This window comes from Sciurus carolinensis, chromosome 16 (genome assembly GCF_902686445.1).
Source record: "Sciurus carolinensis chromosome 16, mSciCar1.2, whole genome shotgun sequence".
NCBI classification, from domain to species: domain Eukaryota; kingdom Metazoa; phylum Chordata; class Mammalia; order Rodentia; family Sciuridae; genus Sciurus; species Sciurus carolinensis.
Window position 1 is genome coordinate 17,790,759 of NC_062228.1, and position 13,884 is coordinate 17,804,642.

Genomic DNA, 13,884 nt, shown 5'->3' on the forward strand with positions numbered 1-13,884 from the left:
TTCAGCACTGTGCCTGGCCACATCTCTCCATTGCCTCAGCTCATACCTAGTCCTGAATTTCTATCTATTGTGGCCCTTCTGTCTCTACCTTTGTCCTCAGAAATTGATCTTCAACAGCTTCAGTAGTCTTTTAAATCAAGAACTGGATTATAAACCAGCACACTTGATGATGTGCTGATGTGTGTATGATGATGTGTGTATGATGGTGCACACTTGTAATCCCAGCAACTTGAGGGGCTAAGGCAAGAGGATCAAATGTCAAAGCCAGCCTGGGCAACTTGTTGGGAACTTGTTGAAAGAAAGAGAAGAATAGAGAGAATGAAAGAAGATGTAGCTCAATGGTAAAGTGCCCTGGGGTTCAATCCACAGAACCACAAGAAAAAAAAAATCAGATCATATTATTGTTCTATAAATCATGAATGGATCATATTGTTCTCCTGCTAAGGAGGCTTCATTGGTTCCCCATTGCCCTCAGGATAAGTCTAGACACTGATGGGGCTTCTAAGGCCCAAGATCTGCCCTAAGATGATCTCACCTCCTTATCTCCCACCTATTCTACACCTGGCCTGCACTACACCAGCCTGCCTGTAGCTTCCTGAACATGGTCCCTTCCCTCTGGCCTCTGACTTTTCTCTGAGTCTCCCTTCTGCCTGGAATGTTACTCCCCCCATTCACTTGAAAAACTGCTCAAATGTGCCAACCCGGGGAACCTAGGTCCTCTGGTTTCCCAGTCACCACCTCTTGAAGCACCCATCACTGCCTATATTTCTTGTCTGTGACCAAGACCAGGCACAAATTGTGTGGCAATGAATAGAGGGCACACCTGTGAATTCTCCTGGCCCTCTTACCCCTGCCCACGGTACTTGAGAGAGGGAGGGGCAGCATCTGAGGGCCAGACACCTTTCTAACAACTGGTAACCTGGGTCAGGAAGGATACAGCAGAAACCCTGTACACAGAGGACACACCTGAAGTTCAGGAAAGGTAGAAAGTTTCCACAACATTGTGGTTGGGAAGGGCTGAGTCTGAGCTTCGGCTCAGCTCCCTGAGTCATCATCAGTTCAGCTCTGCCTGAGCCAGGCGTTGCTCTCTGTGCATATCCTCCGCCTCATGCTGGGCTAGGAGCTGGGTGCAGCAAGGAATCATGGGCACTTCTAACCTGGAGGAGTTCACATTCTTGGAAGGGTGGACTCACGCCTGAGAAAAATCCCTCTAACAGATGGCAGAGGGTGTCAAGAGCCTAGTGAGCCCCAAGTGCTCACACATGGTACTGTTCCACTTTGGGTAAACTTGAGCTCCCCCTTACCCTGCAACATAGCCCCCAGGGGTTACAGCCCTCTGCTATGCAGCTTCCCCTCAGTTTTCTATGAGGAGAGACTAGAAAGAAGCCTGCTCCTTACTGTGCCTGTGGCTACATCATTCACTCATTTTCCAGATATTCAGCAAGCATTTGTGAAATGCCTGCGGTGTGACCACCAACTCTGGGGGGGACCAGAGGTGATGCTATGCTACATCCATTTCTGCTCCAAGTCTCTGTACTTTCTGTGTCACCAAAGTGGGGTGAGGAGGAGGTTGGGCCTGGGTAATGGGTGAATGCTAGTCTTTCTTCAGTGAGGTGGAGGATGGGGTTATAGAGAAAATGACATAGTTTGAGCAGGTGCCATCTTAGGGGTCTGGGAACCATCCAGAAGAACATATCTAGAAGGCAACTGGACATGTAGATAAAGGAAAGAGGCATCTGGGATGGAGACAGCTTCTGAAGGGGACAATGGTCAAGTGAGACAGGACCAAAGTACCAGAAAAGTAAGCTGCTAGTGCACTTCAGTGTGTGAAGGGGGCAGAGGCATGTTTGAGAGGGCTAAGTGTGGGACTTTAAGCCTGTACCCACAACCAACCTCTTCCCTCCATCCCCAGCCTGGACCCTACTTTCCATCATGTGTGTCACAGGGCAAGTACCAAGGATTCTGCCCTGTGTTTGAGTCTAGGCTTTACCACTCCCACCCTGCTGTTTCTTGAAGCCTCTTTTCCTTTCTGATGCTTTAACTGCACCCGTCCATTCACTCATTAAAATTGCAAATTGAAGCTGGGCACTTCATCTCATTAATAAGCAGCACAATGCAAATATAAACAAGAAAACACCCTTTTTTGGCCTGAGATTGGTATTGATGAACAGAAGAGTGGGAATTGATTTGAGGTTTCCGAGTAGTGTTTTCAGTATGTTTCAAGTACAAATCTCCCTTTCATCCTGACATTCCTCTTTGAGAAGTTTATCCCAAAGAAATAATTATTCAAGCAGGAAAATATTGGTGCCTGAGATGTTGATTATTGACTTGTTTAACCAGTGCAAAATGGATAACACAGCTTATCAATAGGAGAGAGAGGGTTGAAGGTGGTTTTGGATGCTCTGAGATACTCTGTGGCCACTAAAAATAGATATCAGACATGTAGTGAGTACCTACTCTGTGCCTGGCATTGTTCCAGATGCTGGGACACAGTGGTGGACCAGATAAGCAAGAACCCTGATCTCAAGGAGTTTATACTCTAGCCAAAAGAGATAGACAATAAATGAATTAACATATAGATAAGAAGATTTCTTATCTTTTTTTGTTTTTTGGTATTTGGGATTTAACCCAGGGGTACTACACCACTGAGCCAAGTCCCTAGCCCTTTTTATTTTTTATTTTGAGACAGAGTCTCACTAAGTTGCTTAGGGCCTTGCTAAAGTGCTGAGGCTGGCATTGAACTTGAGATCCTCCTATCTCAACCTCCTGAGTCTCTGGGATTATAGGTGTGTACCACTGCATGCCCAGCTAGATAAAATGATTTCTGATAGAGAAGAGCTGTGAGGAAAACAAGCCAGGGTAATGAAGTTCGGAGAGATTGAGCTAGGGGCTACTTTACTCAGGGTGATCGAAGAAGTTCTCTTTAAGGTGGTAACATTGGAGCTGAGATCGAAATTACAAGGAAGCGGTCATGGAATGATCCATAGGAAGAGTGCTCCAGGAAGATGAAACAGCAAGAGCAATGACCAGGAGGTAAGAATGAGCTTGCTATATTCGAATTATGTAGGTTGGAGGAGAGGAAAGGAGGTAGGGTCAGGGCAGGGTGGGGAGAAGCATTTTATATCTATGAATATGGAAATGTGCTCAACACAATACGCACAGGGGAATGGAGAGGGCTCCAGCACTGCCTGTGTAGCAGGAGTCTCCTCAGTTGGACCTGCATCCATCAGATTTACCCTGAGAGCTGTCAGTAGTGACCATCTTGTCTGAGCATTGTGGTTTCACTTGGTTGGCATTTCTTTATATTTACTTAAACTAGGAAGAGTTTTCAGTGAACATAGCATCATTTCAAAAGCGACATGATCATTACTTATTGGGGAAGCTCCAAACTGGCTCTACACTGGGAGGTTTAAACTTCCAGGCTGTTTCCCTGGGGACTCGCCCAAGACTGGGCAGTCTCTACCCTTGTCGGCACTGGTCTACCTTCGGCCTCCAGGGGGAGCTGTGAGCAGGGCCGTGCTGAGCTAGGGTGGGATGACTGCATGTCCCCGCAGGCTGGGCTGGGCGTCCTTCCTTCCTTCCTGACTCCCTTCTCCTAAGGGACAACTGGGAGGGACGTCCTTGCTTCTTCCAGATCATGGAATGAGCTGCTCCCCTGGGACCCTTTCAGGTCAGGCCCTTGAATGCCGCCATGTGTGTTGTGTAGTTTTATTTCTGGGATTTTCTACCCCTAGAAGTGTTCTGACAGGGACATGAGAGGTGTTTTGGTACAGAAGGCCCCAGCCACCAGGCATCTGGCAGTCTCCTCCAGCTATGGGACACCAAATTCGGCCCAGGATCCCCAAACTGCTGACCCCTGCGCTGCCACAGCCAAGCCCAAATCTAGAGTTGATCTTTGGTGCCACCATGTGGGAAGTGTCCACACTGCAGTTGTAGACTTGCCCAAATACCCCCAACTCCAGGGGTGCCCATGGACTTGTTCTATTTTTGTGAATGGATAATCACTGGTATGCAGTGTCCAACCTGTTAGGTCTGGTGCATTTGCCCTGCTCATACTCAAACCTTGCCACAGGTCAGGGACCCTGGAACATCACCACCACTGTTAAAACTGCCTCCACACCCCTAAGCCTTTTCAGGAGGAATAAGTGCTCCCTGTTCCTCCACTTCTCAGACCTCTCCTACTTCAAGCTATTCCAGGTGTGTGGCTCACAGTCAATTCTCCGCTCTTTAGAAGCTCCCTCTGATTTCTGTTACTGCTCCTCTTGGGTCTTCTGAACTGGCTCTTTTTCTGCTCCTTTGGGGCTGGGCCCCCTTCCCTTCTCCTTAATTCTTGTCTCTGGAGCATCCCAACAACTTCCAGGGCCTTTTCTTTTTTCGACCCAATGATACCTAGGGTCTCAGTACCCCCATCTTTCCCTCCATTCCCTGCCACAGGAAGTCCTATCTCTGGTCGGACTGAACTTCTTCATGGCCTCCGAATATACTGTGCTTTCCCATGCCTCCCCATCTTTGCACAGGCTAGTTCTAACTCTTTCATCTGCCTAACTCCTGCTTACCTATTAGGTCTCAGCTGGGAAACCACTCTCTTTGGAATACTTCCCTGGGACTAGTGCAGATCAGGAACCTCTTTCTTTGCCCTCATAGTGCTCAATGCTTTCTTCCTCACTTCCTGCTGCCTTTTTTGAAAGGGCCAACGTTCTTATGTCCAGGGCTCCCCACTCCAAGACCAGATCCAGGTTGCATCATGTGACTCAACTTGTGCCCAGTTCCCACCCTCAGAGGGTTCAGATCTCAAAAGCCATTGAGTTCCAGGGAGAGCAAGGCCATACCTGAGAGTCAGCACAGTGCTAGCAGGACCAGAATGGGATGGGACACAAGGGTCTTACCTTCTTGTCCAAGGCTCCCCTGCTTCCCCAGATGCCATTGTGAGCTGAATCAGGATCTGTGAAGGCCTAAAGGGTATGGACCAGAAGCGAATTGCCCTGGGAGAAAAGTAGCCATCAGCCCAGGCTCTTGAGAGCCCAGGGTACTGTCCCAGGAAGCCAAAGGGGTTGCTGGTGTGCAGGTGACCACAAGTCAGCACATCTGGTAAAAGGACCTAAAGAGATTCCCTTCACCCACAGGGCTGCACAGCAGAAGTGCTGGCCTATGTGTCATTCAGGGAGGGCCTGAATTCCTGAAGAGTCCTGGTTGCAGCTGCTACAGTCCCCAGTTTAATTATTTCTAATGTCACACAGAAGAGAATGTGCTGAGATGTGACTTCCCCCTCATGGCCTTGGCTTCTCATGGATCTAATCTCTCCAAACTTATTCTACTCCCACTAGACTAAAGTCTGAAGATTAGCCCTGTGTTCCTTCAGGCCATAGCACCACAGGACTCCTTGTTCCTCCCTGAGACTGCTTTGGGTGGTCTCACCTCAGCTCTTTGATCCTGCTGTGCCCTCTGCTTCATGGGTGGGCCTGGCTCAGGGAGCTCAGTAAACACTGAGGAACAGAATTGCTCTGTAAATAAACAAAAGGCACCAAGCAAGCTGCCTGGTACTTAGGAGATGCCCCCTCCACCTTATTAAATTTGCCCAAAATAGAACAGAAAGGACCCATTTAGTCTTTTGTTGTTGCTGTTGTCCTCTTTTAATTGCAAAACAAAACAAATACAGAAAATTGCATAAAACAAACATACAGCTTATGATAAAGTAAACCCCCTTGTCCATCCAGTCTTTTCTTGTGCCTCTATTCCCAAAATTACTCTCCTTGCAGTTATTGTAGCTCACTCTATTCCAGGCCTCTGCCTGGAATTCAGCCTGACCTTCTTTATTTCTGAACATTTCCTCTCTCAGGTATAGAGAAGCCTTCTAGGACCTCACAGTAGACTCACATCCCTGAACCTTCTTCCTCATTACTTAACTCAAGTGCGATGACTTGCTTATTGGCTATGATTTCTGCAGGGCTGGGACCATTGTGCCTCACTTACAACTCCCTATCACAGGAACTTGCGGGGTGCTCAATGAATACCTGTTGGATTATGAATGACTGGAGGTCTTGGGCACTAGGAAGTTATCTCCCTGTTTGGTAACTTGCCCAGTCTATGCCATCTTGATCGGTTGTTTCAAATTGCCCAAAGACACAGGCTTTCTCTCACATGAGCTGTCTGGATCCTCACAATTTCTCTAGTCTTTCTCACTGCTGTTTTTCTCCTGAGTTCCCAGAATAGCATTGCAGCTAAACAGTTTCACACTAAAACTGAAAACTTTCCCTGCGATTCCTCCTTGCTTATTTCCTGGAATCCACTTTCCAGCTCCCTTGGCTTATAAAACCATGACTCATTTACCCAGCCAGCCCGAGTCTTCTCCACTGGGATTTCTTGCAGGAAACCTGAGAGCAGTAAGGACGTGGTTTTTTCACTCCATCCCCTTTCTTATCTAAAACCTTAGATTTGCTCTATCATGAGAGGCAGTGGAGTTGTTAGTTTTTGCCTTGTTTTAGGCAGTCCTCATTAAACCAGGGCCCTTGTACCCTAGGGGCTCATCTCAGAATCTTTGCAGAGTTTCAAGATCCCCAACTCCCAAGGACACAAAATCACCTTGTTTCCTTACTGAGTTTCCACATAATGACAACCTTTGGTGTTCCATGGAAATCTACAAAACTATAGGACTATTTCTAATGTACTTTCAAGATGCCAAGCTTCTTATCCTTCCTAGGCACTCAGAAATTACATATGATTTCTAGTATTAGTTTCTCTTTAAACCCTTCCTTTTCTTCCTGTCCTCCCTCTCTCCTTCCCTCTCTCTCTCCCTTCCTTTTTTTGTACTTGGGATTGAACCCAGAAATGCTCTACCAGTAGGTTACATCCTCAACCGTTTCTATTTTTTTAAATTTTTTAATTTCAAGATAAGGTCTCACTAAATTGCCAAGGCTGGCCTTGAACTCACAATCCTTCTTTCTTAGCCTCCCAAGTCAGTGGTGTGTTCCTCTGCATTTGAACATTTTAAAAGTATTAGAAATCAGAACTGGGCTTGTTGGCTCATGCTTGTAATCCTACAGTTTGGGAGGCTGAGGCAGGAAGATCACAAGTTTTAGGCCAGCCTCTGCAATTTATCAAGGCCCTGAGCAACTTAGTAAGACCCTGTCTCAAAATAAAAAAATAAAAAGGCTGGGGATGTGGCTCAGTGGTAAAGTGCCCCTCGGTTCAATTCCAGGTACCAAAAAAAAAAAAAAAAAAATCAGAAATTAGCCATGTGTGATAGTGCATGCCTGTAATCTCTGTTATTTGAGGGGTTGAGGTAGGAGATTTGCAAGTTTAAGACTGACCTGAGCAACTTAGTGAGACTGTGTCTGAAAATAAAAAATAAAAAGGGATGGGGATGCGGTTCAGTGGTAGAGCACTCTTGGGTTCAATCCTCAGTACCACAGAGGAAAAAACAAATTCAAATGCAAACTGCAGACTCAGCAGTCTGCACATAGTCAACATTCATATTGGCCATTTCTTGGCAGGAGTTTGTCACCTGTCAGATGGGAGGGGTCATGCAGATGTTGCCACACTTAGCTAGATGGTCTTAGTGTGTACGTTATTGTGAACTTTGGGAGAATCTGTTGTAACTAGGTGGGGTTAGGGTAGGATTTTAGGGACTGTTGATATTGGTGACAAATGGGGCTAATATCTAAATGATTATGTGCAACATCTCAATGGGTGTTTGAAAGGCTGCTGGGTGTATATTTGTGTTGAGTTCCTGAGGGTTGTCAAAGGCACTGCTTGAATAAAAAAATTCTTTGCAAGCTGGGCATGGTGGTGCACACCTTTAATTCCAGCAACTCAGGAGACTGAGGCGAATGAAAAGTTTGAGGCTAACCTGGGCAACTTAGTGAGATCCTGTCTGAAAATCTTAAAAAAGGGGTGGGGATGGGAATGTAGTTCATGGCTAAGAACCCCTGAGTTCTAGCCCCAGTACTGAAAAAACAAAATATTTTTACAAATGTGTCAGTGAAATAAAGCAGAGTGATGGCATGTGGACAATGAATTAATTAGGCTTCAGTTAAGTTTAAAACTTAACTTTGGGGCTGGGGTTGTGACTCAGTGGAACGGCAGTTGCCTGGCATGTGTGATGCCCTGGGTTCAATCCTTAGCACCACATATAAACAAACAAACAAACAAACAAATAAATAAAAGGTCCATCGACAACTAAAAAAATGTTTTAAAGAAACTTCAAAAAACGTAACTTCAGAGTTCACTAATTCTTATCATTGTCATCAATGATATGTCAGTCATCCCTTGTACCCCTCTCCGCATCATACACAAGTTATCAGAACCAAAATGGAGTCACTCATGCCAAATCTTAACAAAATGGTGTTAAGACACCATAGGGAGAGGGCTCTCATATATAATCATTTATGACAAAAACTATTACAAGGACTCTCTGAAAACCATAACCTTGCATAAAGGCCTCCACAACCTTACACAACTTACCATACTTCAATAAGGATGTATACCCAGCAACTTCCTGTTCAACCTTGGACCAGTGTCACCCTTTTTGGATACTTGTAACTGAGGGAATTATTTCAAAACAACTTATGTTACCTTCCTCATTTTGCCTTTAAAAATCCTTGTCTTCCTGCCAGGCATGGTGTGCACACCTGTAATCCCAATGACTCCAGAGGCCAAGGCAGGAGAATCACAGTTTCAAAGACAGCCTGGGCCACAAAGCAAGACTCTATCTCAAAATAAATAAATAAATAAAAATAAAAATAAAAATTAAATAAATAAATAAATGAACTGGGAATGTAGCTCAGTGGTAGAATGTCCCTGGGTTCAATCCCCAGGATGACACAAATAAACAAAATGCCCTTGTCTTCATTTGCTGCCCTAGGTGCACCTGTGATTCATCATGGTGTACATATCCCTCATTATAATCTCTCATTTATTCCTGAGTAAATTCATTTCTTTGGAGAACTACTTTTTGTGTTATTATTTTAGGTTATCACACTTGTTCTGCCCTGATCTGGGAACATTTTACCCAGGACACGACTTATGGGACTCAAACTGAAATGCAGAGTATCTCAATCAAAACTATGATTTTTCAAGATAGTGACAGCAGAGCATGAAAATGATCATGGAACCCTTTTGAGCACAGAGCCCTGATCTCAAGCCCAAGAAACTAGTTCTAATTTCACTACTGAATTATACCTGAATAGCTAATATGACCCTTAATAGTGAGATTCACACACGTGAGTGCAATCTGCCCATCTGGAAGCCAGTTGTTTATTGGTCCAGAGGTGTGTGTGTCAGGCGGCTCGCTCTGTGCTGTGTACCTGCTGCTGATTGGCTGTCCTCAGTGTGTGTGTGTGATATACTTTTTTTCCTATTTTTCTCTTTTTTTGGTGGGGGGGGTTGTCTTTTCTGTTTTGGAACTGGGGATAAACCCAGGGTTTCGTGTATGTAAGGCAAGTGCTTTGCCACTGAGCTATATCCCAGCCCATGTGTGTGATTTTAATGTCATGGATTTTGTGTTGGATGTTTCTGGCTGAAGTCCACTACCCCTGGAGGGACATGCTTTATTATGATTTAGTCAATACACCAGGAAGCAGAGGCAGACATTCGGCACAGGGCTGGAGATTTTTATAAGTCTGATCAGCATCCCTTAGAGGACAAAGCTGTGGGGCCATAACCTGAACAGAGGAGACTAAATGAGAGGCTCCTGGAGTTTCCTAAAGGGGAGTGGAAATGAACATACAACCACAAGGGGGCGTGCATTTATTTTCTTTATCTTTACTTTTTTTTCATTACAAAAGCAATGTGGGGCTGGGCATGTAGCTCAGTAGCAGGATGCCTAACATGCATGGGGCCCTGTATTAGATCCCCAACACTGGAAAAAAAAAGGGGGGGTGGGGACAATGTGTGCTTATTACAGAAAATCAGGAAATACAAGCAAGTAAAAAACAAAAACCAAAAAACCCATCCCAAACATCTCCAGGACCACCACCCAGAGTGGTGTTTCATATGTCCTTATAGAGTCTTCTTCAGAATCCTCTTTTATGTGCCTACAGACATGAATATTTAAATGTTTTTCTTTCTAAATTTAACTATTTATTTATTTTATTGGATTGTAATGTAGAAGAATGCACATATCTTTTTTGGGGGGGGATACTGGGGATTAAACCCAGGTGCACTTAACCACTGAGTCACATCCCCAGCCCTTTTCATTTTTTGAGACAGCATCTCACTAAGTTGCTTAGGGCATTGCTAATTTACTGAGACTGGTCTCAAACTTGCAATCCTCTTGCCCCAGCCTTCCAAGTTGCTGGGATTAAAGGTATGCACCACCGTGCCCGGCACACATATCCTAATTTTCACTCACTGTGCACATACTCATCTAATAGCTAAATAGCATTTCCACTGAGCTCTGAGATGGCTCTTTGTGCATTTTTAGGCTGTACCTGTCCACAGCATAGATTCCAAGTCCCCCTACCTTACATAACAAGAATTCACTTAGAGCTTCCCATCCCAAACACTTTGAAGAGCAACTGGTTGCTCTGTTGAAGGGCCCATCTGCATCCTCCTAAACAAGAACTGTCTCTCCTAGATTCAGGAACAAGTGGGGACTTTGCACATGTACACATGCACATGCACACACACAAATTCACAAATTGACATGGCTTTTGGACTCTGAACATATTTAGCAGTTTCCAGCCTGTGGAGGGGTTGGATCATATGGGACAACATTAATGGGCCAGGTTTCTTTCGCTCACTAGGATTTAAACAGACAGTGGCATATAGGAAACAAGATAGGCAAATGGACATGCAAACAACTCCTCAGGCCTGCAACCCAGCATGGACCCTGCAACTGGTCACGCATGGCTATGGCCTATCTCTGCAAGGTGGAAATAATGTTCTGAGAGAGAAGGATCTCACTAAGACAAAGGAAACATTCCAAACAAGGGGGTAGCTGTGAGTTGCCAGCTGCCAATAATATGGCACCTGGATGGTGGGTGCAGCCAGAGAACCAAAGTAGGAACCTCACAGTGAGAAACAAAAGGAGACTTCTAGCTAAATGAAAAGGTTCCAGTGGGGTCTCTGTCTCTTTTTGAGCCAGCCCCTATGTGCATGCTCATATTTTATGTCAGGTTTGAGCTCCAAATCTCCCCACTCTAAACACTGTCTTCTTTCAGACACTCCTCCTCCCCAAAGCCTCTGAGGAGCCATGTGTGCCCCTCTTGAACACACCAATAAGTTTTGTTGTTATTTTGCAGTTCTGGGGATTGAACCCAGCATACTCTACTAGTGACCTACATCCCTAGCCCTTTTTATTTTTATGTTTTAGACAAGGTCTCATTAGTTGCCCAGTATGACTTATTTTTTTTTTAATATTTTAGATGGACACAATACCTTTATTTTTTTATTTTTATGTGGTGCTGAGGAGTGAACTCAGTGCCTCACATGTGCCAGGCAGGCACTCTACCACTGAGCCACAACCCCAGCCTGCTCAGGCTGACTTCTAGCTGGCAATTCTCCTGTCTCAGCCTCTTGAGTCTCTGGAATTACAGACGTGTGCCATGGTGCCCCTGGCTCCAACAGCTCTTTCTACAGCTTTAGGCAGGAGACTTTGTCTATGTACCACCTCCTCCTCTTTGGATATTGTCTTTTGAACAGTTGGCCATACTTTCTTACATTTCTAGTGGGCAGAGAGGTTAGTTGCATGGGAATATAAGGGCCTGCCTCCTTTTCCATCCACAATGATTTCAGGCTGCCACAAGTAGAGGGAAGCTGGGTAGACAGACTATTATTATTATTATTATTATTATTTTTTTTTATTATTATTATTTTGTGCCAGGATTGAACCAAGGGGTCTTAACCACTGAGTCACATGCCCAGCCCTTTTAATTATTTTTTATTTTGAGGTATGGTCTCACTAAGTTGCTGAGACTGGCTTTGAACTTGCAATCCTCCTGCCTCAGCCTCCTGAGCCACTAGGATTATAGATATATGCCTCTGTGCCCAGCTAGACAGAGATTCTCAAGTCTCCTCAGTCCCATGACCCAGTATCACCCCAAGAGTGCCCTGGTGACAGGTGTCAACTGCTGTACGCTCCCACCTCCTAACTGGTGTTTGTCCTGTTAGAACCCCAACAGCCCCAAGCCCAGGTAAAAGAGGCTGCCAAAGGCCATGCTGGGATTGTGCTAGGGTGAAAAGATGGTGTGGTCCAGGGTTATTCTTGCCTCCTCTCCTTCCAGAGCTCTGGTGCCTGGCAAAACAGGAACAAACCCTGCACATCCTTTAGCTTGCTGAGGGCATAACAAGGTCACTCTTGCCCTTGCCATGATCATTTTTCATACCCTTCCCCTACTTGATTCCTTCCCTGGTGTCTGTACCTGATTGACACTTGTCTCAGACTCCCATTATACCACAGTTATGACCCTGATCCACTTCTGAATCTCAACCAAGTAAGCATCCCCTGGGAGATGTAGTGTGCCCACTCCCTATGGGTCAGGATGTGAGGCATCTGATTGCTGATTGTGAGGAGGACATGGTGAAAAGGGAGACCTTTTGAACAGTAGGTACTAGACCTGAAGCCCTGAGACTTGAGCCAGAGTGAATATGTAGTGTAAGGAATTACCACCAGGAGGGGGTAGGCTGCCAAGCAAAAAACAAGCCCAAGGACTAAGGGGAGGAAGGATCAGGCAAGTCCTGAAGCCCACTGTACCTCTTTTCAAAGATGTCACAGACCCTGCACCTATTCAGCTAGCTAAGAGCCAGGTAGGGAACTTCTGAGAGGCAAAGACCTATCTCTGCTTGTCAACAACACAAAGCCTCTGACATCTCATGACTGGATGTAGCCACAGTAGCCAATATGCAGCTATCATACTAGAGCAACACGGTGGGGTCTCCTGCTCTTTAGCCAAGTGAGGACCTCCCCTCCACTTGCTAGCCAGACTTAGACCCTGCCCTTGGGCTGCTGCTCTTCCTCTATTCCCAGGGCCTCAGGCAGGGGAGGAAACACAAACAGGTCCAGGCAGTGGAAGGAATGTGGTTCCAATTCCCCTGACACCTGCTCCTCTGCTGAGTCATGTAGACCTTTCTGTGGAATATCATCAGCTTTGTTGCCAGGTGGAGAAAATATTCATTGCCAAGGCCTCATTTCTTCTTGCCTGCACCTCTATCCTTTGGGCTGGGCCTTTGGGTCACAGCTGGGGAAAGCTGCTAGAATCCATCCCTTGAAAAAACTGAGCAGGACGAGAGCTGCCATTTTCAACCTTTGTAGCATTGCATGCTCTATGAAAAAAAATTATGGGTTGGGCCTGCAGACACAATGTGTCTTAACTGCTGTAGTAAGGTAAAAAGAGTGGGAAGACTTGGGATTTTGGCAGTACTTAGGATTTCCTTAGGTTGATGATAGCTCTTCCAGTTCATTCCTCTTCTAGACTGCTCTAAACATACTGACCTGGTCCCAGGTTCTGGTTGAAGGCAAGGAAGGCATTCTGTGTGCCAGCATCAACTCTGGATGGGTGAATACCCAGATGGCCTACTCCATTTTGCACACTACAAGTCAGTTCTCTAATAGCCCCGCAGGAGTATGAGCACAGGGCTACTCAGCTGGGTTCTTAGGGGAGCCTGGTAAAGATGTCTGCTCAAAGCCAGGCATAATGGCGCAGGCCTGTAATCCCAGGGACTTGGGAGGCTGAGGCAGAAGGATTGCAAATTCAAGGCCAACCTCAGCAACTTAGTGAGATCCTGTCTCAAAATAAAAAATAAAAAGGGTGAAAAAAAAAAAAAGAAAAAAACATGTCAGGTCAAATGAGGTCCATGGCTTTGAATTCCATTTTTTAAGGGCTATCACTGGTCAAGTTTCCCAGGATGGTTGACTAAAGGAGTCTGGAGGGTTGGATTCTGGGGTCC

The 13,884-nt window shown here is 45.6% G+C and overlaps 1 pseudogene; it reads left to right on the plus strand.

The window, feature by feature from the left end:
* Positions 1 to 13,884, plus strand: part of LOC124966805 (nuclear cap-binding protein subunit 2-like) — a 30,098-nt pseudogene that overhangs the window by 9,959 nt on the left and 6,255 nt on the right.